The sequence below is a fragment of the Gossypium hirsutum genome, chromosome A01 (assembly GCF_007990345.1).
Source record: "Gossypium hirsutum isolate 1008001.06 chromosome A01, Gossypium_hirsutum_v2.1, whole genome shotgun sequence".
NCBI classification, from domain to species: Eukaryota; Viridiplantae; Streptophyta; class Magnoliopsida; order Malvales; family Malvaceae; genus Gossypium; species Gossypium hirsutum.
In genome coordinates this window covers 9,125,513-9,151,323 of record NC_053424.1, presented here as the reverse complement: position 1 = coordinate 9,151,323, position 25,811 = coordinate 9,125,513, and the positions used below count along the sequence as shown (strand labels likewise).

The window sequence follows — 25,811 nt, the reverse complement described above, 5'->3', positions numbered from 1 at the left end:
ACTTGATATGAGAAAGATGTATATTTTTCGTCTTGTTTAATGCATGTTCAGGTGTATATAAATATATATATCTATTATGCGGTGTGGTTGTTTTAGTTTAGAGTAATATGCATAATATGTAATTTATCTAATCATGAAATGGTATATTTTATCACATGCATAAGTTTTTAATTTTTGTTAATTGCTAATACATGTTTGATTATGTCTAAGTTTTAAAAGATAAGCTTTGTTATGGGATTGAGTTACGAAGTATGAAATGTAAGAAATATTATTTTGAGTTGTCATATGTTAGGAAATGCCTCGTAAACCCATTTCGGCGACGGATACGGGTTAGGGGTGTTACAGTAATAAAAATTGAGCGTTCCTAATATCTTAGTTCCCCGACAATGGTGCCAAAAACTTGATAGCATAATTTTGTGATATTTATAATTAATCGTTCTTGAAACTAACTATTATCGTGATGTAGGCAAGTGTACTTATCAAACAGTAGTATAGTTTTAGCAAGACCGGATTGTCGAACCCAAAGGAACTAAAAGTACTAGTAATGACTGTCTTTTTATTATCTAGCCTAAGAATAAAGAGGTTTTGTTTTGACTAACTAATTATCTAACTAAGAACTCATAGAGAATAGAATTGGGGAATTGCTTTTTGGAAAATCGATTGAATTAGGACGATACCTAAGGAAAAATCCACCTAGACTTTACTTGTTATTCTGGCTCCGAATCGGACGATTTATTCATTCAACTTGTTCCGTAGAGATACCTAAGTTATGTTATTTTCCCTATTCAAGACTAATAACGTCTAATCCCTAGATTGAATAATTGAGACCTTTCTCTAATTAACACCCTAGGGTTGCATTAACTCGATCTATGGATCCCCTTATTAGGTTTCACCCTAATCCGGCAAAATCTTGTCACCCTATGTCTAGGTGCGCAAACAACTCCGCTTAATTATGACAAATGTACTCTTAGACAGGGTCTATTCCTCCTCTGAATAAGAGCTTATCTTGAATCAGTCTCCTGGGATATCAAAACAAGAAATAAGAACAAATAATTAAGAACAAGTTAAATATTTATCATACAATTCAGAAAATAATAACAAGATTCGTCTTAGGTTTCATTCCCCTTAGGTATTTAGGGGTTTTAGTTCATAACTAAATAAGAAAACATCTCAGAATAATAAAGAATACAAAACATAAAGAAAACGCAAAACTCCTGAAGGGAAATTGAGGGGAGATCTACAGTCTTGATGATGAATCCGGCTTCTGAGATGGATCAATCAGCTTCCTTCGAGTAATTCCTTCCTTCCTCCCTGTATGTCCCCTTTTCTTCCTCCTCTAGGGTGTATTTATAGGCTTTGGAATGCCTAAGAGCCCTCAAAATTAGTCTTTTTCGTATTGGACTCAACTTGGGCTCGGCAGGGACACGCCCGTGTGCGATTACTTCAGGCTGTGCTCGAGCCTACCAAATTGACACGGCCGTGTGGTCTGCCTGTGTGAGGAGGTCCAGGCCATGTTGATTTCGTACTTTAGCCTATTTTCTCCGTTTTTGTCCCGTTTCTCGTTCCTTTCGCTCTTATATGCTCTCCTAAGTATAAAACATGAAATTAAAGCATTAGGAGCATCAAATTCACCAATTCTAATGGAAATCATCCATAAAATACGTTAAACATGGGGTAAAAATATGTATAAATTACAGTTTATCAATTACCAACTTAGAAAAACAAAGCTAATCACTGAATTACAAACAAGTGCCAAAATTAACACAAACCAAAACTAATAAAGGGAGCTTTTCTCTCAATATGATAACTTATCGAAGCTTTTTAGAACAATATATAATTGAATGGATATAAAAATATGTTTTTTTTTAAGAATAAGAACAAGTATAAAAAATACATAATAAGAAATAATTCAACAACTGGAATGAACGAACATAAATTGGTAACTAATCAAATCAAATCTCGATAAAAAGGGGTCAATGAAGAGGGAAAAATTCTTAACGAATCAAAAAGGGTTAGGTTGTGGGTTAATAAAAAGGGAAAAATCAAGAAATAAAAGTTAAGGCTCAAAGGGGTTCACTAGAGGTCAATTATGTGGGAACACTACAAGAAAACAAACTTTTAGTGGCGTTTTTTTTAGCCTCTAAGCGCCGCAAAAACTATTAGTGGCATTTTCCCAAGCACCGCAAAAAACGTCGCTATAGGTAACTCCGTAAAATTTAGCGGCATTTATATGAAAAAAATGCCGCTAAAAGTCATGGCTTTTAGGGCCAGTTCTTCATTGCTTTTGAAAAGTGCTTTTGAAAAGTGTGGTGGAAAAGTGCTTTTGAGAAGTACTTTTGAGAAGTGCTTTGGAAAAATTTAAGTGTTTGATATTGCTGTCAAAAAGTGCTTTTGAAAAGTAAAATGTCCATTTTAGACCTGATATTATAAAGTAACAAATATGTATTTAAATAATTTTCAAATTAGTTAATATTATGATATTTTAGTAAAAATATAAAAAAATTTATTATAACTTATTGTTAATATTTTAATATATAATATTAATTTTAAATATTTCTAAGTAATTAATATTAATTATTTATTAAATTTAATTTGAATATATAAACTATATTTAAATATTTAAATATAATAATTAAATATTTGTAATTAGATATTGGCACAATTGTATTATTTTAAAAAATATTTTTTATTTTTAATTAATACTTTTAACACATTTGTAAAACTTATATTAAACAACCAAGAAAGAGAACATAAAATAATAGCATCAAACACATTTTAAGTCAAAAAGTAAGGTTAAAAAGGTAAAATAACAGCCAAAAGTGCTTTTTGGCTGAAAAAGCTAAAATTTATTGCTTTTTCATCTCTAAAAAAGCTCATCCCAAAAGTTAAAAAAGTTGCCCCAATGATATGTATTCTTCATTGCTTTTAAGAGAAAATCACTTTTTTTTAGCAAAAGTTCATCCCAAAAGCAATGGAGAACACACCCTTAGCGGTGTTTCTTGTAAAAGAGCCGCTAAAAGTCATGACTTTTAGCGTCGCTTTTTTCACAAACGTCGCTAATTTTGGCAGATTTGAAATATACAAATTTCATCGATATCTAACCCTTCCTGCATTAAATCCAACTTAAAACAGAAAATATAGCATGAAATCCAACCAAAAAAGCAAATGTAGCATAAAAAATACAATAAAAGACATTAATTCTAAATGATACTTCAAATTTAATGAAAGATCTATGATATAAATAATAAATTAAGTCTAACTCAACTTCTTACAATAATGTTAAATGTGACAATGTTAAAAACGTTCTTTCAAGGAGAACACTAATGTCTAAGATGGCAGCTTTTGCGACTGCTGAAACATCTGCATCATTTGCTGAAGCTGTAGCTGGAGCTCATCATACTTTCTGCTCTACTCTACTGCCATCGCTGCTGCCTCTGCCTCTCTCGCTGCTGCCGCTGCCTCTCTCGCTGCTGCCGCTTCTCTAAGTTGTTGCTAGAGTTCTCCATATTTTCTTTGAACCTTGGCAATTTGCTCAACTGTGCTCGCTTGCATCTGAGCTATCTGATCTCTTAACCTCTGAACTTTAGCTTGAGCTTGACTCCCGGAAGGCATGTATTGCTGGGAGCCAAATCTAAAATATTGGGTTGGGGTAACACCAGATCCTTGAAATTGAACCCGACCGGACCTTTCTGGACCCAAAACTTCAGTGATAATTATGTTATCAATGTTCTCAAGATTAACAGAACTATCAGTCGAAGCAATCGCTTCGTACTCCGCCGTCTTCTCCTTTAGTTTCTCCTAATAAATCAATCAAAGAGTTAGAAACGAAATATATAATAAAAAGGAATGCAACATAACTTAACATTATTTAAAACTACTAATGACGAATTAAACCATTATAATTAAACATTATAAATATTTATAATAAATCAAATTTTATTAAGTAAATATACCATAATTTCTCCAGCTTCGGATGTTATTGGAGATCCATCTTTCTTCTTATGCGTAATCTCAAAAAGTTGAAGGCGGCCAACTTTTTGACCTGACGAGGCTTCCTATAATATAGTAGTAAAAATATTATTTAATAGTAGAAAGTCATTAATATTTGATAGAATTAATAAATTCATAATACCTCGGTCTCAACTACAGAAGCAAAACTTCTCGACCCTGCCGTGTGCGTGAATTTTTGTTTTTGCCTGCTGCTTGTTCCAACTCGCTCACGGTCCTACATAATGAAATTATTATTATGTATATAGTAAACACTATATATAAGAGTTTGGAAATACGTAATACCTCTCATTTTTTTGAATTCCAAAATTTAACCGCATCTTCCCATTGGTACCTCAGCATTCCCGGCTGGACATTTCTCAATTTTTCCTTGAGGCTTATGTCTTTCTTAAAATATAGTTTTTTCAAAGTGTTTTTATGGTCTCTCCATTTTTTACCCAATGCCTTCTTGATATAGTCATCAGAGACCTCTAAAGCAAATCTCTCCTAAAAAAACACAAGTTTAGAATGTAAATATAAATGAAACTTAAACTAAAGTATTATAAATTACATTCACGTTTTGTTACCTTTAATATTATCGAGAGCCTGATTTTTGTTGCTATCAGGCATGTGATGCCATGATTCGTAGTTGATGGGCAACATATTCGCATTTCGTGCTAAAATGCCCAAATAACCTGCTAAAAGTCGAGCTTCAGATCCAACAGGCTAACCATGACTGTTTCTACTTACTTTGCATGCTCGACAGGATTTAAGTCGTATAAATCTTTAAGCAGCGTACGTCCTCGACCTCTGCGCGTCCCACCACTTTCAGCTGAAAAACGATATATTATTATTATATTAAAATTGACAAATAAATCAATAATAAAAGTCAACACATGTAAAATAAACTTAACATTACTTTGAAATTCTCCAGTCTCGTCAAGTGTCTCCGGCACATTCGAAGATCCAACAACTGTCTGCTGTTCACTATTTGCTTCTTTCTAATTTGGAGTATTCTGGACAATACTTAAATCTCGTAATCTTCTTCTACGCATTTTTCCTGCAATACACATAAAATAGTTGAAGTTTTAGTAACAAATTACAACAATAATAGTACATATAAAATAGTTAAATTATATAACATGACCAAGATTAAAATTATAATATTACATATAATTAAAAAATCATAAAATCTTACTACATCATTATTCGTAAATATCTTCATCCACATCATGTCGAACCCATTGATGTTGTGTACTAGTACTAGGGATATTTTCATCTAAGTTTTGTTCTGGAAAAGGTAATGTTTCTGATCTTTCGACTATGTCATCTCTACTTCCATTACCCATGTCAAACAAGTCTCTAGGGGTGTTCCGGAGTACAACATACTAACCCTCATCAGTTGGATCTTTCGAATAAAAAACTTGTTTCACTTGAAAGGAAAATATATATGGCTCGTCCATCAATTGTTGTCCAGTGTGAATCAACCAAGAGAAATTAACCATTGTAAAACCAAATTGATCTTTTTTAATTCCGCGAGCAGTATTAACATCAGCCCAATCACACTGAAATAAGACAACTTTCCATCTACCATAGTAATCCAACTCAATAATGTCGGTAAGAAGTCCGTAATACTCCACATTACCCTCAACCGGATTACTGTCCCTAGCACTAGCATAACTTGTAATTGAAGAATTAACAACAATTCCACAATTTTGAGTTCTCCTCATTCTCTCGATATTTTGTATGAAATTTGTATCCATTGATGAGGAATGCACTATATCTTTTTATTACTCTGTTCGGACCTAGAGAAATCCATTTGACTTCGTCATTGATGTCCTTCCCACTCCAAACCTATTGAATCGAAAGTAAATTGAGTAATTATAAATGTATTATGTAAAAACATTCTTATTTGATTAACTAAATTTCACGATTATATGTAACTTATTAACTTCAGTTACATACCGTTTGGCTTAACCATTCATGAAAAGATTCTGTGAATAACTTATTAATCTCTCGATGTTGTAATCTTCGAGAGCGTGCACGAGATCTCAAAATTTGTTTGTACTCACTACGTTAAAAACAAGTTTAATTGGTTAGAAGATAAACAAATCAAAATGATGAATATGTGAGGAAATTTTAGAACTTACTTGCATAACGGTTTAATTGAATCGTGGTGAAAATGTACATATCGATGTGCTTGTATCCACCATATATCATCTAATTCTGCAATTTCAACTTTGGCGATTAGTTCTCCAAAACTTTGGAATAAATAAGTTTCGGCCAAGTTATGATCACTGAGCCCAGCATTTCTACTTGGTCTATTCAATCGTGTTTCAACATCTTCAAAATATCTAGAACAGAAGGTCATGCACTCCTCTGCCAAGTAGCCTTCAGTAATTGATCCTTCTGGATAACGCTTATTGCGACAATACGACTTCAATTTCTTAGGAACCTAAACACGATATATAATATTTATCAAAAGCTGTAACTAAATGTATAGAGGTGACTGAATGAATACTTGAGAAATAAATTAGCACTTTTTAATAGGATACATCCATCGATAAAAAATCGGTCCACCAAGTATTGCTTCGTGAGGGAGATGGATTACCAAGTGCACCATAATAGTGAAGAAGGAAGGTGGAAAAATCTTCTCCAAATTGCATAAAGTCAAAGCCGCTCGATCCTGTACTTTCTCAAGTTCTTCAACATCCAAAACTTTGCCATAAATAGCTTTTATTATATTGGATAGTTCAATTATACAGGACGTTACATTTTTTGACATACAGCAACATAAAGCAACTGGGAGTAAATCTTGCATCAAGATGTGATAATCATGTGATTTTAATGAATATAATCTTCGATCTTTAAGACTCACACATCGAGATATATTTGATGCATACGCATTTAGGACTTTTATATCCTTCAACACCATGCAGAACACTTCTTTCTCTTCCTTTGACATTGAAAAAATAGAAGGCAGCAACCGATATTTCCTATTCGGAAGTACTTGAAGATAAAGATCACGCCGAATTCTCAGGTCAACTAAATCAAGTCGACTTTGAAGATTGTCTTTTGATTTTCCATCGACATTCAAAATTGTCCTAATTACGTTCTCGCTGACATTCTTCTCAATATGTATGACATCAAGATTTTGGGCAACTCAAAAAAAATACTCCTTTTTTTCCATAAGTCTGCCTCATTAGGATCATCCTCTTCGTCAGATTCATCATCAGATTCATCCCTCGCTCTTCTCTTTGTTTGTGTGTTAGGTGGTTGATTCATCTTCCCAAAACTAAAGTTGATATCTTTTAACATAAACAAGATTTCAGATCCAACGGTCTGCTCAGAAGCTCCTCTGTACTCTTCAGTATCATCAAATAGAGTCCTCTGAAATCTAAATTTATGATTCCCATCTAACCACCAACGATGGCCCATGTAAAAGAATTTCTTCCCATTGTACAACCACTTCGAACAAGTTTGCGCAACACAATAAGGACAAGCATAACGTCCTTTAGTACTCCAACCCGATAAATTAGCATAAGCCAGAAAATCATTAATTGTCCACAACAAAGCTGCACGTAAATTAAAGTTCTCCTTCCTCAATACATCATATGTCTCAATACCAGACCATAATTGTTTTAACTCTTCAAGAAGTGACTGCAAATAGATGTCAATATCATTTCCGGGACCTTTCTCTCCAAGAATAATCATTGATAAAATAAACGAAGATTGCTTCATGCAAATCCATGGAGGCAAATTGTAAGGAACAAACACTACAGGCCAAGTACTGTACGAAGTACTCATGATTTTAAATGGATTAAAGCTATCAGCTGCTAGCCCAAGCCTCACATTCCGAGGATCGATTGCAAAGCTTGGAAATTTACTATCAAATGATTTCCAAGCTAAAGAATCCGCAGAATGTCTTAATAATCCATCATCGGTCCGTTGATCATTATGCCACCTCACAGATTCGGTCGTCTTTGACGACATGAAAAGCCTTTGAAGTCTTGGTATTAGGGGAAAATATCGCAAAACCTTGACTGGCTTCTTTCTTAACTGTGCCTCACCTTCATCCGTATTCATATCTTCTGTATTCCCATTCATCCAACGAGACTTACCGTAAACGTTACAAGACTGTTGGTTCTTCTGATCACCCCAGTATAACATGCAGTCATTTGGGCAACTATGAATTTTATCGTACCCAAGGCCCAAATCTTTTATTAGTCTCTTCATATCTTGAAAAGATTGGGGGATTTTTGCAAAAGGGAACATCTCTCTCAGAAACTCTAACAGCATTGTAAAAGAGTTTCCAGTCCACCCTCCCAAACATTTTAAGTGAAATAGACGAATGTAGAAGGACAATTTTGAATATTTTGATCCCTCGTAAAGTTCTTCGTTCATTTCATTAAGTAAATTGTAGAACTTCGCCGCTTTTGCATTTGGCTCCTCATCAGGTGCACTTGTTTCCGTTTCGCAAAAAGCATTTCCACCAATATTATAATCATCGAATGCAATAAAGTCAGGTGGAAATGATTGCTCACTATGACTGTGCATATTAAATGCATCCCGCAACATACCTTCCATGTCATCTTGTCTAACATACTGGTGGTATTCAGTATCAGAATAAGTCGGATTAATTGTTGAAGAAGTTCCACTAGATGTACACTCTCCATGAAAAATCCATTTTTTATACCTCCGAATAAAGCCATCAACAATTAGATGTTCGTAGACAACTTCACGAATATGCCAGTTGATGTTGCCACACTTCTTACACGGGCAAAGAATCATATTCTCTTGGCTTGCATTTTGAAATGCAAAATTTAGAAAAGTTTTTACTCCATTTCGATAGGCGTTGCTTACCCTTGACAATTTCATCCAACTCCTATCCATTTCGTAGTTCTTGAATTCTAAAGTTGACAATAAATTACATAGGTAAGTTGTTTATTTATAACTCTAATTAAGTTATGTAAGTTATGATATGATATATATTTATGTATTATGTAAGTTATGTAAATTATGTAAGTTATCCGAATTATGTAAATTATGTAAGATATGATATATATTTATGTATTATGTAAGTTATGTAAATTATGTAAAATATGATATATATTTATATTGATGGGATTGTGATTGTGTTGATGGGAAAACACAAGGGAAGTGAAGAATTTCTTATTAGAATAAATTTACAAGTTTAGGGTTAATTATTTATTTTGAATTAAGTCTATCATGTGTGCTCAATTATGGTTATTTTTTATTGAGTCACATGAATGCTAAATCAACTCAGGAATTAATCGGTTATTTTTAATTAGGTAATTTAAAAATAAAATAAAAGTAGACAAAATATTCTTCGTGATTAAAATAAAATAAAATAAAATATTTAAAATAAAACTTTAAATACAATTTAATTTAATTAGGTAATTTAAAAATAAAATAAAAGTAGACAAAAGTTTTTTCGGCATTAAAATAAAATAAATAAAATAAAATTTTAAATACAATTTAATTTAATTAGGTAATTTAAAAATAAAATAAAATAAAACTTTAAATACAATTTAATTTAATTAGGTAATTTAAAAATAAAATAAAAGTAGACAAAAGTTTTTTCGTGATTAAAATAAAATAAAATAAAATAAAATAAAACTTTAAATACAATTTAATTTAATTAGGTAATTTAAAAATAAAATAAAAGTAGACAAAATATTTTAAACATTGTTAAGTCTTTCTTTTAATTTGCATTTATTAATTTGTTAATGTAAAAATTAGGTAATTATTAAATTAATGACATTAAACTTGTTAAGTCTTTCTTTTAATTTGCACTTATTAATTTAAGTAAACATTGTTCTTTTGGTAACGACAAGTTTATGCTTAAAAGCTATGATTTTTTTTGAATAAAAAGTTTAACTTAAATGATAAAAGAATTATAATATTTGTGATAAAACGGACGAGAATATTTCAATAATATTTAATAATTTAATAAAAATCGTGATAGAAATATAGAAATATTAAATCACAAATTAAAAAAGGTTGCAAATTGAGCAAAAATGATCCCTTTTACAGAACTAATCTCAAGGCCGATAGCATAACAGCATAATAAGTTCTGTACTTGATCACTTGTAAATTTGGGTATTATTATATCTATGTATTGTAGAGGAAAACAATGACAAACAGTTCATCGACAGCATAACAAGTCTCTAAGGATAAATAGCATAAGCAAATTTAAAAAATAATCCAACGATAAACAGAATAAGTTAAAAGCATGATCCATTCAAAATTAAGCTACGGATAAACAAGAATAGTAATTTAAAAAACGAAAGAAAAAAGGAAAGTAAAAGATTAACTAACCTTCTGCTTATCTAGCCTTTCTGTGTATTTGAGTAGTATTTGTAGTTTTTTCTTTCTTTCTTAGATCTCGAGTGGTAATTGATAAAGCAGTTGAAAGTTTCGCCGCTTTTTCCTATTGCTGGTCCGATACTGCCCAATCAAAAAATTCCACTATTACTCTATTACACTATTCCACTATTCCACTATTATCATAATCACAGAAGCATTCTTAGCATGACAATGCCATGCACCATTTCAACTTTGAAATTTAGATTTCTATTAAAACCCTCTATTACCGGGCTACTGGAGTCGTGAAGAAAAGACAGACATTATGAATAAGTTTATATTGCAATTAAAGAAAATAATAAATACCTCTACAAGCTTCATGTACAGAATTTGCAATGTTGTGCCACCGCCTAAAACTGATGCCACATCAGTTAACACATCCGCAACAGCTAGCAAAATAACCAATCCCATCAGGGATTCATCAAAGCCAAAACATGTCTTTAACAAAAAAGAAAAGAAAGGAAAACAAACTAATTTAACAACCTTTACATACAAAAGATAATTTCAGCATATCAGTATAGATAAAATGAATTATCAAGTCACCTACTCTAACAATTGGATAAGGGCTTAGTGATTCAAATATAAGAGAAAAAATGTCCAGAAGCAAACTTCATGTTATCTAATTGAAACATGAATATGATCTACAATAAACAAAAGAAATAAATAAAATATAGCAGCTGGAGAACTCACTCTTTAATCAGAAAGATGCACATGATATACCATTTGACTAATTTTTTTTCACAAGAGAAAAGATAATAGCCAACATGAAAATAGCCAATTATTACCATATCTAGTCTGTTTGAACTCCTTCAGATCCTCATATGAAAGATTTTGATAGTCATCGGGATATTGAACTTGGGAGCTCACCTGTGAAGAAAAAGGCTTTAGGATTTGTTCCAAATCTAAAAAGATCCCAAAAAAGAAATTTAGACAGATATTGGGAAAAATTATTTCCGGGAAGATGAAAAAAATAGGTAATGGAAGCTTTGAGAAGTTTACAAAGAGATCAATTTGCTTTGAATTTCGTCTCTTTTCAAAGAATATGCAGGAGAGTTCCACACCCAAGTTATTTGGTGAACAAACAAAAAAATAAAATGATTGCTAAAATTGCATAATTACATCAAAAAAATTATTAATTAGAATTAACATAAAAGAAAAGGGTGTTTTCCATTTTCCATGAATTGGGTTACAGTTTCATTGCATGCATTACAGTTCTTAGGATTCGCACGTCATCATATGCACCTCAATTTTGCGCAAAAATAGACAGAGAACTTATCATCACCAGCAAAAAGAGACATAGAACTTTTCTCTTTCGAAAAGGGACTGAGATGCACCATTCGTGCGTAATCTCAACATTGCGGGGGCATCACTAAATCATCCATTGTAATTGAAGCAAAACTTTTTGAAGCAAAAAGCATCACTAAATCTCAATACTGTGCGTAATCTCAAAAGAAAAAGTGTTCTATTTCTACCCTATCACAACAGGTTCTATTTCTACCCTATCTCAAAAGAAACAAGTATCATGTAGCAAATGGGTACCAAAATTTACCGAGCAGATAGCGACGGCGGACGACGATGAGTAGGTGGTCGGTCGACTAAGATGCCTAGGGATTTTGGGGGAAATTAAGGGATTAGGGGGAATCTATTTTGGTGCTTTGGGGGAAAAGGCTAAGACTGTCGGGCATGAAAGAAGAAGACTTAACATTACAAATGAAAACGACGCCGTTTCGACAAAAAAAATTTCACCGTTTGCGGCGCTTCAGAAACGCGCCGCTAAAAGCTATCTATTGCGGCATTTCCAAGATAGCGCTGCTAATCTCAAAACTAAACGACGCCATTTTCGTTAAGCATTAATGTTATTTGCGGCGTTTATTAAAAAAACGCCGCTAATCCCTATATATTCAACTAAAACGACGACGTGTACAGTAAACTTTAATTCTTTTGCGGCATTTTTAAAAGCGCCACTAATACACTACTATACTAAAACGGCACCGTTTTCTTTAAACTAATACTGTCTTTTGCGGTGTTTTTTAAAAAAACGCTGCTAATCCCCTATATATTCAACTAAAACGACAACGCTTCCAGTACACTTTAATTCTGTTACGGCGTTTTTCAAAACGCCACTAATCCCCTATCCAACTAAAACGATGCCGTTTTCTTTAAACTATACTATTTTTTGCGGCGTTTTTTTAAAAAAACGGCACTAATCTCTTAATTTTTATATTTCATTTTTATTTGTTATAATTTGGTAGCCATAATAATTAACTTATGATAGTCAATAGTTAATAATATATCTATATTGATAACTTTGAAATTTTAAGTTTAAATTTCACTTATATAAATTAAGTGTAGATTAGGAATTAATTTGAAGTGAATTCTTCGTTCAATTAACTGTTTAGATTAATGATTTTAATTATTAATACTAATGATGATAAATGTTAATATGATGATAATTAGTTATAATTTAATCCTAATATTATGAATTAAAGTTTAAAAGATTTATGATCTCTTCCTGATATATGGTACATACTAATCTTTTTTTCTTTTACATTTTACGGAAGTAGATAATTTTTCAATTTTTATCTTTTAAATATCCTTAATATTTAATCCTTATATTTTAATTTCTAATATAATTTGGTTTCTATGTGTTTATAATGTTATTAAGTAGATATAGTACCTATCCATATCAAAATTTGTTACTTTATTTATTTATTTATCAATGTTTTTTTTAATTCTAATAATTATCAAAATTTCAAATGGTTTAGATTAAATATTTTTAAATATAAATGCATCAATTGATTGTATAAAATTTCATCATTAATTTAACAAATTTCAAGTAAACCTTAAACCTAAACCTTTTAATATATATAAAGTTTATAATTTTAATAATTTAAACTATAATCATATATAATTTTAATATATTAAGATTAATATTATATCTCTCTTTTACAGTTATATAAGAAATCGTTTAATATATAAATTAAAAAATAATAATTAATCAAAACCCTAAACCTTTAACCCTTTTTTGGCCTTAAAATTCTAAACCCTAAACTCGATACCCTAAATAACATAATACATGTATCTTAAACTCTAACCCCTAAACCATAAATCCTTAACCCTTAACCCTACACACCCTAATCCTTAACCCCTAACCCGACCCTAATCATTAACCCCTAACCCTTAAATTTTAAACTCTAACAGTTAAACCCTAAAATACCTTAAACTACATAATTCATAACCCTTAAATTAGTAACTCCTACACCTTAAACCCTAAACCATATACCCTAAATCATAAACCCTAAACTATAATGATAATTAATTCAATATTTTAAAATTAATACTATCTCTTTTACAATTATATAAGAAAATATTTAATATATAAATATAAAAAAAATTAGTCATATACCAAAAAACTTTAAAATTATTTTAAATAATAGTATTTTAATTTCTTTCATTTTTAATAAATATTTTCCTATGTTTTTACTTTTAAAATTATTTTACGTGTCATTATTTTCTTTTAAGAATTTAAATATTCAATTAAAAATAAATTATACTTTTAGCGGCGCTTCTCAAAAAGGCCACTAAAGCCACAAATTCTTAACAAAAAACGACGACGTTGTGTTTATTTTTTTGCAGCGTTTTACCTAAAGCGCCGCTAACGGTCAAACTATAGCGGCGTTTCTCATATAAGCGCCGCTCATTGTCAACATATAGCGGCGTTTCCTGATTAGCGCCGCTAATGCTTATTTTTTAGTGGCGTTTTTGTAGAGGCGCCGCTAATGCTCTTTTTAGTGGCGTTTTTTATTTAAATGCCGCCAAAAGCGCCACTAAAAATCTATTTTCTTGTAGTGGTAGGCTTTTTTATGGGGTAAATGAGTTAAAACATAAGTGCCTTTATCATTTTAGTATATCAAATCAAAGGTGTGGTCTCGACATGTATAATCAATGCAAGTTCTAGAATAACAAATCAATGTTGACACTCATTCAAAAAAAACAGTGAGCAAGAAAAATAAATGATTTAAAAGGCTCAAAATCTCACGAAAATTATGGGTACTTGATTTCAATCCTGTAAATTCAAAACTTCAAAATAATACCTCAATTCAGGGAAACAACCTAGCAATTTTACTTCTCAAAAGTCAACTTATCATGCTTGATTCTTTAATGTCTTAAAGTTTAAACAATCAATGCACAGTTACCTATGATTTAATTTAAAACATATTAATAAAAAACATAAATCAATCAGAATTCACTCTAATAATGATATGAGAAGATTATTTGAGACAAGATAAGAATTCAAGGATTTTCTGATAATTACATAAATAACCTCCCCACACTTAAGATGTACATTGTCCTCATTGTACAAGGATAGATAATAACAATATAAGCATAATATCAAAAGAGAGGGAGAGAAGAGAAACTACCCTGAATATTTGGATGAAATCCTTAAAAGAGGGGAAACAGGTTTAGAGACATTGAAAGTGATGTATATGTGACATGTAGATAGAGGTGAAGGTGGTCGTAGAAGTTGGGTTCCACAATCACAGTGCCCAACGAAGAGGTTATCGTGGTGGCCGATGTCGTGGTGGCTATGGTCGTGGTCGAGCAGAACATGGTAGTCGTGGAGGATTGTTTGTTTATTCCTGAGTAGTACCCATCGACAGAACCTTTTGAAACTGCAATGCCATTAGTAATATTTTAGGGAGTTATATTGATAAGGTAGTTATGGTGAGTAATAATGAAATAACTAGATAAAAGAAAATTCAAATTATACTACTAAAAGTGTTTTAAGACGATTATAATTAAAAACCAAAAGAAATGCAAAAATAAAAATAAACTAAAAAGAAAATAAATTAAAAATTAAATGGACTTAAAAGTCCTCGTCGGTAGCTGAATCGTGAGGTGGTGGTGCTGGAGGCGATATGTGAAAATGTTGGAAAATTTTTTGTAGAGTCGCCTCGATTTTGTCGAATCACTGAGTGCAATATTGCTCAAAACGATGAAGGTGATCTGAAACTTCAGACAATGAAGCGGCCGCATGAACTGGTTGGTGACTTGATTGTGGCTGAGAAGGTGGGTCCTCTTGAAAAGCAGGAATATCATCAAGAATATCCTTGGCGTCATCCTCATCGGTGGCTCGTGCAAGTCGATACTGAGGAGGGTCGAACCCACGAAGATACTCAATCATTCTCATATGGAGCGTACTTTGTATGCCCAGTGGGGACATCTGGCCAATGAGCGTTAGGGAAGAGGACTGTGCCGTTGTATTCAAGAGCCCAAAGTATCGCGCTAGATGAGTCACATATGGGCCTAGGCTGATGACTCCCTTTCGGTGTCACTCAGTTTGATGGTGAAAGGCAAGGCAATGAAGTAGGCGAGATAAAAAATGTGCCCCTACCTCATGCTCCATAGGAAGTATGTATCGTGAGTGTTGACAACGCCAGTGCTCTCTCGCCTCCCCGTTAATGTGTGTACTAAAAAGGCATGGAGATAGCGTAGAGCTAGAGCTAGAGCCAATGCCTTTGAACAGCTAGGATCATAAATGCCTATAGCAGGCTGAAGATCTACCCAACACGATGAAGGTGAACGATGTATGTGGTGGTAGAGGTGGAAGAAATGGTCGGCCTCTATAAACTCGTCGATATAGAGTCCCAAGGCAGCTCCAAATTTAGGGACACTCAATTGACATACTAGACCACCAAGGCGGAATTAAACTGTTCCTGGGTCGTTGTACTCTGCCATCACTGTCTGTAACTGGAAAGTTGAGCCGAGTTTCAAGGTGAATTCCAAATATGTCGACTCGATGATATCAATGAAGCGATCCCACGGAGCAATGGCAAGGAGTCCCCGAACCAAATCAGCTAGGTGGACCTGCTCTAGTGTGGCCCAATCGATGCAACGCACCACACCAAGGGGCCGGGCATGTAGAATATGAAATAGTTCCTCTTAGGCCCCTGGTGGGAATTGGAGGAATGGGTGTCGTATCTCGGTAGTGGGACCCGAGGAGGATGCCGCTCTTTTTTACTTTTTAGAAGGGGAACGGAAGTTTTCTTTCCTCTAGTGTTTGTCATAATGTACCTGAAAGAGAAAATATTGTAATATGAATAGATTTGTCATAGTTAGCACCTAATCAAAGACGGAAAAGCGTAGACGACTCTGTTTTGATAAGAAGATTGAAATTTAGTCCTATTGCACCGTTACCCTAATATGAAAAAATTGACAGAATGTGAAGCTAACTAATAGTATACTAATCTAATTAGTAAAAAGGGGAAAATCCACACAGAAACAAACCAATCAGTATTAACGACTAACTAAATCCACAACTTATATTTGAATAACCTATGATTAAACATTGAGAAAGGCAAATGAATAGAAATCAAGAGAAATAAATCCCAAATCTACTGTTAATATGGGGAAATAAAGTTCTAAATGAATATCAAACATATTAGTGAGTTAATGAGATAACAAAATGAAATAAGAAAAATGAGGAAAGTTAATAATATGAAGAATCGATGGTTGAGTGAACGGCGGCTAAGTGGTTGACTTGGTCAGTGGTGGTCAGAGTAGAGAGGGTGAGTAGTGGGGAAGATGATGAATAGTGATATGGGGTTTAAATAGGAAAGGGGAAAAATTAGGGTTAAGGGGTAAATTGGGGGTCACGATCCTGTAAGCCCCGTTTTAAGCCACACAGTCGTGGCCCACGCCCGTGTGGTAAGCTCTCAACCCATATTTTTCATGAAATCGTAGTCAGGATCACACACAGTTGCTTCGACACACCTGTGTCCCCAGAATGTGTAGTGCGCACGGTCGCGTCGCACGGCCGTGTGCACGATCGTTCGCTTCTCCCACACCCGTGTTAGATCTGACACGCTCGTGTTTATGGCTTATGCTAATGGGTTGATGTTTTAAGTCAGTATCGCACACGGCCTGCAGACATGCCCGTGTGTCTAGGCGGTGTGACTCACACGGCCACATCGCACAGCCTTGTGGTGCTCCCTTTGTTTCTCCCACGCTCGTGTTTGATCCAACACGCCCGTGTCAATTAATCAGGATTGCGCATAGCCTTTAAGCACGGCCGTGGCCTAAGCTCGTGTTCTATTCTAACTTCGATTTTCGTTTTGATTTTTGGGCAAGTTCTTACACGGCCTTAAGCATGCCTGTGTGACAGGCCGTGTGGCTCCCACAGCCGCCTCGCACGGCCGTGGCAATTTATCGCAACCCATGTGTCATCCTATCTTGGAAAAATGTTTGTCCTGTTTTAGCACGGCCATGGCACACCCATGCCTCCTACCTATGGTGAGCCCACGGCCTAAAGCACGCCTGTGTGCTAGGCCGTGTGTGCTGAAAATAGTTGCAGTCAGACTATAAAACAAAAGGAAAAAGAAACTAAGTTATTTAGTGGGGTTAGTGCTCGGGTTACCTCCTGAGAAGCGCTTATTATAGTCTAAGCTCGACTCACCTCTTATTTGCACGGTCATGGTGGTTCGAGGAGTTGAAACTCCTCTCCTCTGCTATTAATTTTATCAAGATAAGGTCTAAGTCGAGTATTATTTACCTTGAAAGTTTCAAAGTCAATATGTGTTACCTCGACTGTACCATAAGGGAAGATAATCAGTACCGTGAAAGAAATCGTTCTGTCTGTATCGTACTCTGAAGTAGCAATTCTAAGGTCCTTTTCATCTAACAATACTTTGTCCCCAACCTAAAATTGTGTTGTTTCATCCCTAAGTCTATCGTGGTGCCGCTTTGATTTATCGTGTGCTTTTGGTTTCTCCTTGACATGTGTTCGCCATTCGTCTAGTTCATTGAGCTGAAGCTTTTGTTCTTCATGAGTCGTTCTGTTTTTGTTGCATGGACTAGGATGCGGTTCTATCACGTTCTTCCTAGGGGTTTCTTGAAAAGAAGTTTGAGTTGCAACATTATTCAAATTAACCAAACTTAAACAATCATATCGATTACTAGATATTTTAGCAGAATCACGAGCTTGAAGTTTAATCGTGTCATCTCCTACACGAAGTATCAATTCACCTGTACCAACATCTATGATAGTTCTAGTAGTTGCTAAAAAGGGTCTTCTTAAAATTAAAGGTACACCACTATCCTCATCCATGTCTAGAACAACGAAGTCAACTGGGAAAATAAATTTATCAATTTTGATAAGCACGTCTTCAATAAACTCTAGGAAATCTAATTGTTTTATCTGCTAATTGAATACTCATCCTAGTTTGTTTGGGTTTCCTAAGGCCGACTTGTTTAAACATTTTATAAGGCATGATATTAATGCTCGCCCCTAGATCAGCCAACGCATTCTTAATATTTAAACTACCAATCAAACAAGGAATAGTAAAACTCCCTGGATCATTCAGTTTGTTGGGTAGCTTATTCTATAGAATGGCTGAGCAAACTGCATTTAATTCCACGTGTGATGTGTCATCTAACTTTCATTTATTAGCCAAGAGCTCCTTTAAAAATTTAACTGCATTTGGCATCTGCGAAAGAGCTTCAATAAACGGTTAGTTAATATACAACTTTTTTAATAATTTAAGGAATTTACCGAATTGTTCGTCCATGTGGCCTTTCCTTGTCACCGTAGGGTATGGCACACAAGGTTTATACTCTTTACTTACCAGCTCTTGTGTACCATTACTCACATCAACTTTACCTTTATCTTCCATATTGTTTTGCCTCAATTTCGATTTAGCTTCAACTAACCCTTCATCATTGTGCATAGTAATGGCATGAAGTTGCTCCATTGGGTTAGTTTCAATGTTACTTGGTAGGCTACCTTGTGGTCATTCAGAAATCAACTTAGAAAGTTGTCCTATTTGAGTTTCGCGCCCTTGGATCGACACTTGTTGATTCTTAAGCACTGTTTCGATATTCTAAAAACGAGTTTCTGACACCGAGATGAATTTTGTAAGCATCTCTTCAAGGTTTAGTTTCTTCTCTTATTGGTAAGGTGGTTGTTGAAAACCTAGAGGATGTTGTGGCCTTTGATTTCCTTGACCACCCCACGAGAAATTGGAATGGTTCCTCCGGCCTGCATTATAAGTGTTACTATATGGATTATTTTGAGGTCTAGAATTATTACCCATATAGTGGACTTATTCTTCCTCGATGCTAGGGTTGAAGAATGAATAATCTGTGTTGTGCACTCTTCCTCCATTTGAAGCACACCTCATCACTGGATGTCCCTGAGTAGAACCATACAAACCATCAATCTTTTTATTTAAGAGTTCTACCTGGTTAGATAACATAGTGACCGCATCGAGGTTGAAAACACCAGCTGCTTTTGTCGGCTTCATTCCCATGACTTGCCACTGATAGTTATTCAGTGACATCTCTTCAATAAATTCATAAGCCTCTTTAGGTGTTTTGTTGTTTAAAGTTCCACCAGCGGCTGCATCGATTAATTGCCTTGTTGAGGGGTTCACACCGTTGTAAAAAGTCTGAACCTGCAGCCATAGAGATAACCCATGGTAAGGGCACCTTCTTAATAAGTCCTTGTATCTCTCCCATGCATCATAAAGAGTTTCTAGATCCATCTGCACAAAAGAAGAAATATCATTCCTTAATTTAGTCGTTTTAGCCGCCAAAAAATATTTAAGCAAAAAATTTTCGTTCATTTGTTCCCAAGTGGTGATTGACCCTCGCGGTAATGAGTTCAACCACTGTTTAGCCTTATTTCTCAATGAGAATGGAAACAACCAAAGGCGAAGGATGTCGCAGAATTCCAAAAAATTTGCTCAATGAGTGTTTGGATCCTTGTCCTGCAAACCATCAAACTAAACAAATTGTTGTATCATTTGAATCGTGTTAGGTTTTAGTTCAAAATTATTTACAGCAACAGCAGGTCTAACTATACTCAATTTGGTTCCTGTTAAAGTAGGCTTAGCATAATCATACATAGTACGAGGAGCAGGATTCTGATCTACTGGATTTGCAGCAACCACAAGAGGTAACGGATTATCTCTATTTTCAGCCATCTCCTCGGTGTTATTGGTATCGTCCTCTCGCCCTTCCTCTATGTATTGTACACTCTGTCTTATTTCTCTTCGATTTCTGTGAGCTGTGCTCTCAATTTCACTGTTAAAAAGTAAAGGTCCTGACGGGTTTCTTCTAGTCATAAACTATAAAAACCTGCCAAAAGTAAGGAAAAGAAAATTTAGTAATTAAAAATTAAAACAAAATTAAATTGAAATAAAAAAAATTGGCTAAAATAATAAAAATTAAGCGTTCCTAATATCTTAGTCCTCGGCAACAGCACCAAAAAAACTTGATGGTCGTAAAACTAACTAACAAAATTCGACTTAAGGCAAGCGCACCTATCGAACAGTAGTATAGTTATGTTGAGACCGTAAATATCGTATCCACGAGGACTAAAAGTACTAGTAATTACTAATCACGAGGTTTCGTGATAGGTTTTAAATATTTATAATTACTAGTTCTTGAACTAACTATTATCGCGATGTAGGCAAGTGTACTTATCAAACAGTAGTATAGTTTTAGCAAGACCGGATTATCGAACCCAAAGGAACTAAAAGTACTAGTAATGACTGTCTTTTTATTATCTAGCCTAAAAATAATAGGGTTTTGTTTTAATTAACTAATTATCTAAACTAAGAACGCACAGAGAAAAGAATTGGGGAATTACTTTTGGGAAAATTGATTGAATGAAGACAATACCTAAGGAAAAATCCACCTAGACTTTACTTGTTATTCTGGCTCCGAATCGGACGATTTATTCATTCAACTTGTTCCTTAGAGATCCCTAAGTTATGTTATTTTCCCTATTCAAGACTAATAACATCTAATCCCTAGATTGAATAGCCGAGACTTTTCTCTAATTAACACTCTAGGGTTGCATTAACTCAATCTATGGATCCCCTTATTAGGTTTCACCCTAATTCGGCAAAATCTTGTCACCCTATTTCTAGGCGCGCAATCAACTCCGCTTCATTATGACAAAAGTACTCTTAGACAGGGTCTATTCCTCCTCTGAATAAGAGCATAACTTGAATCAGTATCTTGGGATATCAAAACAAGAATTAAGAACACATAATTAAGAACAAGTTAAATATTTATCATACGATTCAGAAAATAATAACAAGATTCGTCTTAGGTTTCATTCCCCTTTTGTATTTAGGGGTTTTAGTTCATAACTAAATAAGAAAACATCTTAGAAGAGTAAATAATACAAAACATAAAGAAAACCCAAAACTCCTGAAGGGAAATTAGGGAGAGATCTTTAGTCTTGATGATGAATCCGGCTTCTGAGATGGATCAATCAGCTTCTTTGGAGTAATTCCTTACCCCCTATTCTCCGTCTCTTTTTTCTTCCTCCTCTAGGGTGTATTTATAGGCTTTGGAATGCCTAGAAGCCCTCAAAAGTGGCCTTTTCTGAATTGGACTTAACTTGGACTCGGTAGGGACACGTCTGTGGCACACACCCATGTTTGATTACTTTAGGCCGTGCTCGAGCCTGCCAAATTGACGCGGCCGTGTGGTCTACTTGTGCGAGGAGGTCCAGGCCGTGTTGATTTCGTACCTTGGCCCATTTTCTCCGTTTTTGGCCTGTTTCTCGTTCCTTTCGCTCTCCTATGCTCTCCTAAGTATAAAACATGAAATTAAAGCATTAGGAGCATAAAATTCACCAATTCTTATGGAAAATCATCCATAAAATGCGTTAGCATGGGGTAAATATATGTAAATATATGTATCAATTATCTAAGATTACGACAGAGGTTAAAGTTTGGAAAATACTTTTTAGAAAACTGATGGAAAAGACAATACCCAAGGAAGAATCCACCTAACTTCACTTATTACCTTTAAATTAGACGATTTATTCACTTGACTTAATCCGTAGAAATCCCTGATTTATGTTAATATCTCTTTCGAAGCTAAAAACAACTGACTCTAGGTTGATTAATTGAAATCTCTTTCTAATTAAAACTCCTATTGTCGCATTAACTCAATCTATAGACTCCCTTATTAGATTTGACTCTAATCCGACAGATTTATGTCTTCCTATCTCTAGGATTGCATACAACTCTGCTTAATTATGAATGCTCTACTCTTAAACAGGACTTTTGCTCCACTGAATAAGCACATAAAAAAACCTGAATTAATATCCTAGAATATTAAAACAAGGGTTAAACTCACATTTAAGAATAAGAACAAGTATTTATCATATAAATCAAAGAGTAATAAGATTCGTCTTAGGTTTCATCTCCCCTAGGTATTTAGGGATTTTAGTTCATACTAATAATGGAAAACATCTCAAAGTTTGGAAAACAACAAAACATAAAGAAACCCAAAGAACTTCTAGGAAATTGGATGAAAATCTTCAGTCTTGATATAGATCCTACTCCAGAGCTGATTCTGATGGCTTTCCTTGAGTATTTTCTGCCTTCCACTTTGCGTCTCCCTTAATCCTCTTCTAGGGTGTTTATATAGACTTAGGAATGCCCGAAATTAACCTTTTCTGAGTAGAACTATACTTGGGCTCGACAGGGACACGATCCTATGCCACGTCCGTGTAAAGGTGCTCAGGCCGTGTGTAATTCTGACTTGGATTAATGTCGACACGACCATGACACACGAGCATGTGGTCTACCTGTTTGCCACACACAGGCATGTAAATAACCCGTGTAGAAGTTCCTAGGCCGTGTCAAACATTGATTTAGGCCCAATTTGTCTGTTTTTGGCTCGTTTCTTGCTCTTTTTGCTATCTTAAGCTCTCCTAAGTATAAAACATGAAATTAAAGGATTATGAGAATCAAATTCAACGAAACCAAGGAAAAATCATCCATAAATATGCCCAACATGGGGTAAAAATATGTATATATTACGGTTTATCAGTGGTCTAACCTTATGGTCCACACTCTCGTGTGGTTCTATTCCTACACATAATCACCATTAGTTCACTTGGGATAGAACACACACCTTTCACCAAGAGTATGATTGACATTCCTTGCAATCAAATATGATTCGATTCGCATAAATTAGGCCCTTTAATGACAAATTTGCATGAATTAACGTTGGGTATCAGGATTTTACGAGATTAATGGAAGATTTTAGAAAGATCCGCAAAAGATCATTTAATCGATCAAAAGATTAGCATGGTATAGAAATTCTATAAAAATTCGAGATTAATCACCAGGATTGGGATGTACTTACCAATTCTTTGGAAAATATTAAAGATGTTTTCTGAAAATAATTACAAAATCGATAGAGAGACCGATTGAATAGAGGATGATTTGATTCGAGAAAGCAAAGTAAGTGTCAACAATTAAGATGAAAATATAGTGTAAAGAAAATGGAGAGAAAATAAAAAGAGAATAAATAGAAATATGGAGAGCAAATTCTATTAGGATTTGACAATGGGTAAATTGAAAATCTAATTAAGAAAGGAAGAGAAAAAGATGGTGGAATTCTAGTTCTATTGGAATTCTGAGAAGGAGCAAGTTGTGAATTCTAATTAGGAAAGAATTGGTTAAATTCCTAACATTAAGAAGAATAAGTGGGTTCAAACCTTGGAATGAAAGAAGTACTAACGCCTTAACCATTGAGCCTATTGCTCATTTCTGATAAACCGTAATTTATACATATTTTTATCCCATGCTTAACACATTTACTGATGATTTCTCCTTAGATTTGGTGAATTCGATGCTCCTAATCCTTTAATTTCATGTTTTATACTTGTTCTTATTTATGTGTTCTTAATTCTTGTTTTGATATTCCAGGATATTGATTCAAGTTAAGCTCTTATTCAGAGGAGGAATAGACTCTGTCTAAGAGTAAATTTGTCATAATTAAGCGGAGTTGATTGCGCGCCTAGAGATAGGGTGACAAGTTTTTGCCAGATCAGGGTGAAACCTAATAAGGGAATCTATAGATCGAGTTAATGCAATTCTAGGGTGTTAATTAGAAAGAGATTTCAATTATTAAACCTAGGGTTAGACGTTATTAGTCTTGAGAGAGATAATAATATAACTTAGGGATTTCTACGGATCAAGTCAAATGAATAAATCGTCTGATTCAGAGTCAAATAACAAGTGAAGTCTAAGTGGATTTTTCCTTATGTATTGTCTCAATCAATCGAATTTTCCCAAAAGTATTTTCCCAAGTTTTCTTTCTGTGCATTCTTAGTTAGTAATTAGTTTAGATAACCAAACCTTTTAATTTTTAAGCTAGATAATTAAAAGGAAGTAAATACTAGTACTCGTAGTTCCTTTGGGTTCAACAATCCGGCCTTGCTGAACTATACTACTGTTCGATAGGTATACTTGCCTTAATCGTGATAATAAGTTAATCTCAAGAACGTTTTATTTATAAATCTTTAAAACGTATTACGAATATCACGCGATCAAGTTTTTGGCAACGTTGCCGGGGAACTAGGATATTAGGAACACTCGATTTTTATTACTTTAGCCATTTTACTTTTATTGCAATTTAAATTTTTATTTTCTTTTCTAATTCTTCATTTATTTTCTTTTGACAGGTTTTTCTAATTTATGACCAGAAGAAACCCGTCAGGACCACTACTTTTTGACAGTGGATCGACTGCACAGTTCACAGAAATCGAAGAGAAATAAGATGAAGCCTAAGATATATAGAAGACTAGCAAGAGAACGATACTTCAACCACAACCGAGGAGATGGCTAAAAACCTAGAAAATCTGGTACCTCCTGCAATTGCTGCTGATCCAGTAAATCAGAATCCTACTCCACGTACTATGTATGATTATGCTAAACCTAATTTAACAAGAACTGAGTCAAGTATAATTAGACCTGCTATTGTTGCGAATAATTTTGAATTGAAACCTAACACAACTCAAATGATACAACAGTTTATTCAGTTTAATGGTTTGCAGGACGAGGACCCCAACGCTCACTTGGCAAATTTCCTAGAATTTTGCGATACCTTTAAAATTAATGGCATTTCTGATGATGCCATTCGCCTTCAGTTGTTTCCCTTTTCATTAAGGAATAAGGCTAAACAATGGTTGAACTCGTTACCACGAGGGTCAATCACTACTCGGGAACAAATGACCAAAATTTTTTTATTAAAATATTTTCTACCGGCTAAAACAGCCAAATTACGTAATGATATCTCTTCTTTTGTGCAGATGGATTTAAAAAAACTCTACGATGCATGGGAGAGATACAATGACCTTTTGAGAAGGTGCCCTCACCATGGGTTACCGCTTTGGCTACAAGTTCAAACGTTTCATAATAGCCTGAATCCTTCGACTCAACAGATGATTGATGCAGCCGCTGGAGGAACTATCAATAATAAGACACCTAAGGCGGCTTACAAATTTATTGAGGAGATGTCACTGAATAACTATCAGTGGCAAGTTATGAGAAAAAAGCCGACGAAAGAAACCAATGTTTTCAACCTCAATGCGATTACTACGCTACCTAACTAAGTAGAAC

At 34.2% G+C, this 25,811-nt stretch overlaps 2 non-coding genes across 2 annotated transcripts; one reads left to right on the top strand and one right to left on the bottom strand.

Annotated features, from left to right (window-relative positions):
• The first annotated feature begins 19,842 nt into the window (after nucleotides 1–19,842).
• On the top strand, nucleotides 19,843–19,949 carry LOC121206761 (small nucleolar RNA R71). Its single transcript, XR_005901927.1, has one exon. It is a non-coding gene; the product is annotated as a small nucleolar RNA R71 (small nucleolar RNA).
• A 5,519-nt stretch (nucleotides 19,950–25,468) lies between these two features.
• Nucleotides 25,469–25,575, bottom strand: LOC121206510 (small nucleolar RNA R71). The gene has a single exon (XR_005901552.1). It is a non-coding gene; the product is annotated as a small nucleolar RNA R71 (small nucleolar RNA).
• Nucleotides 25,576–25,811: the final 236 nt, after the last annotated feature.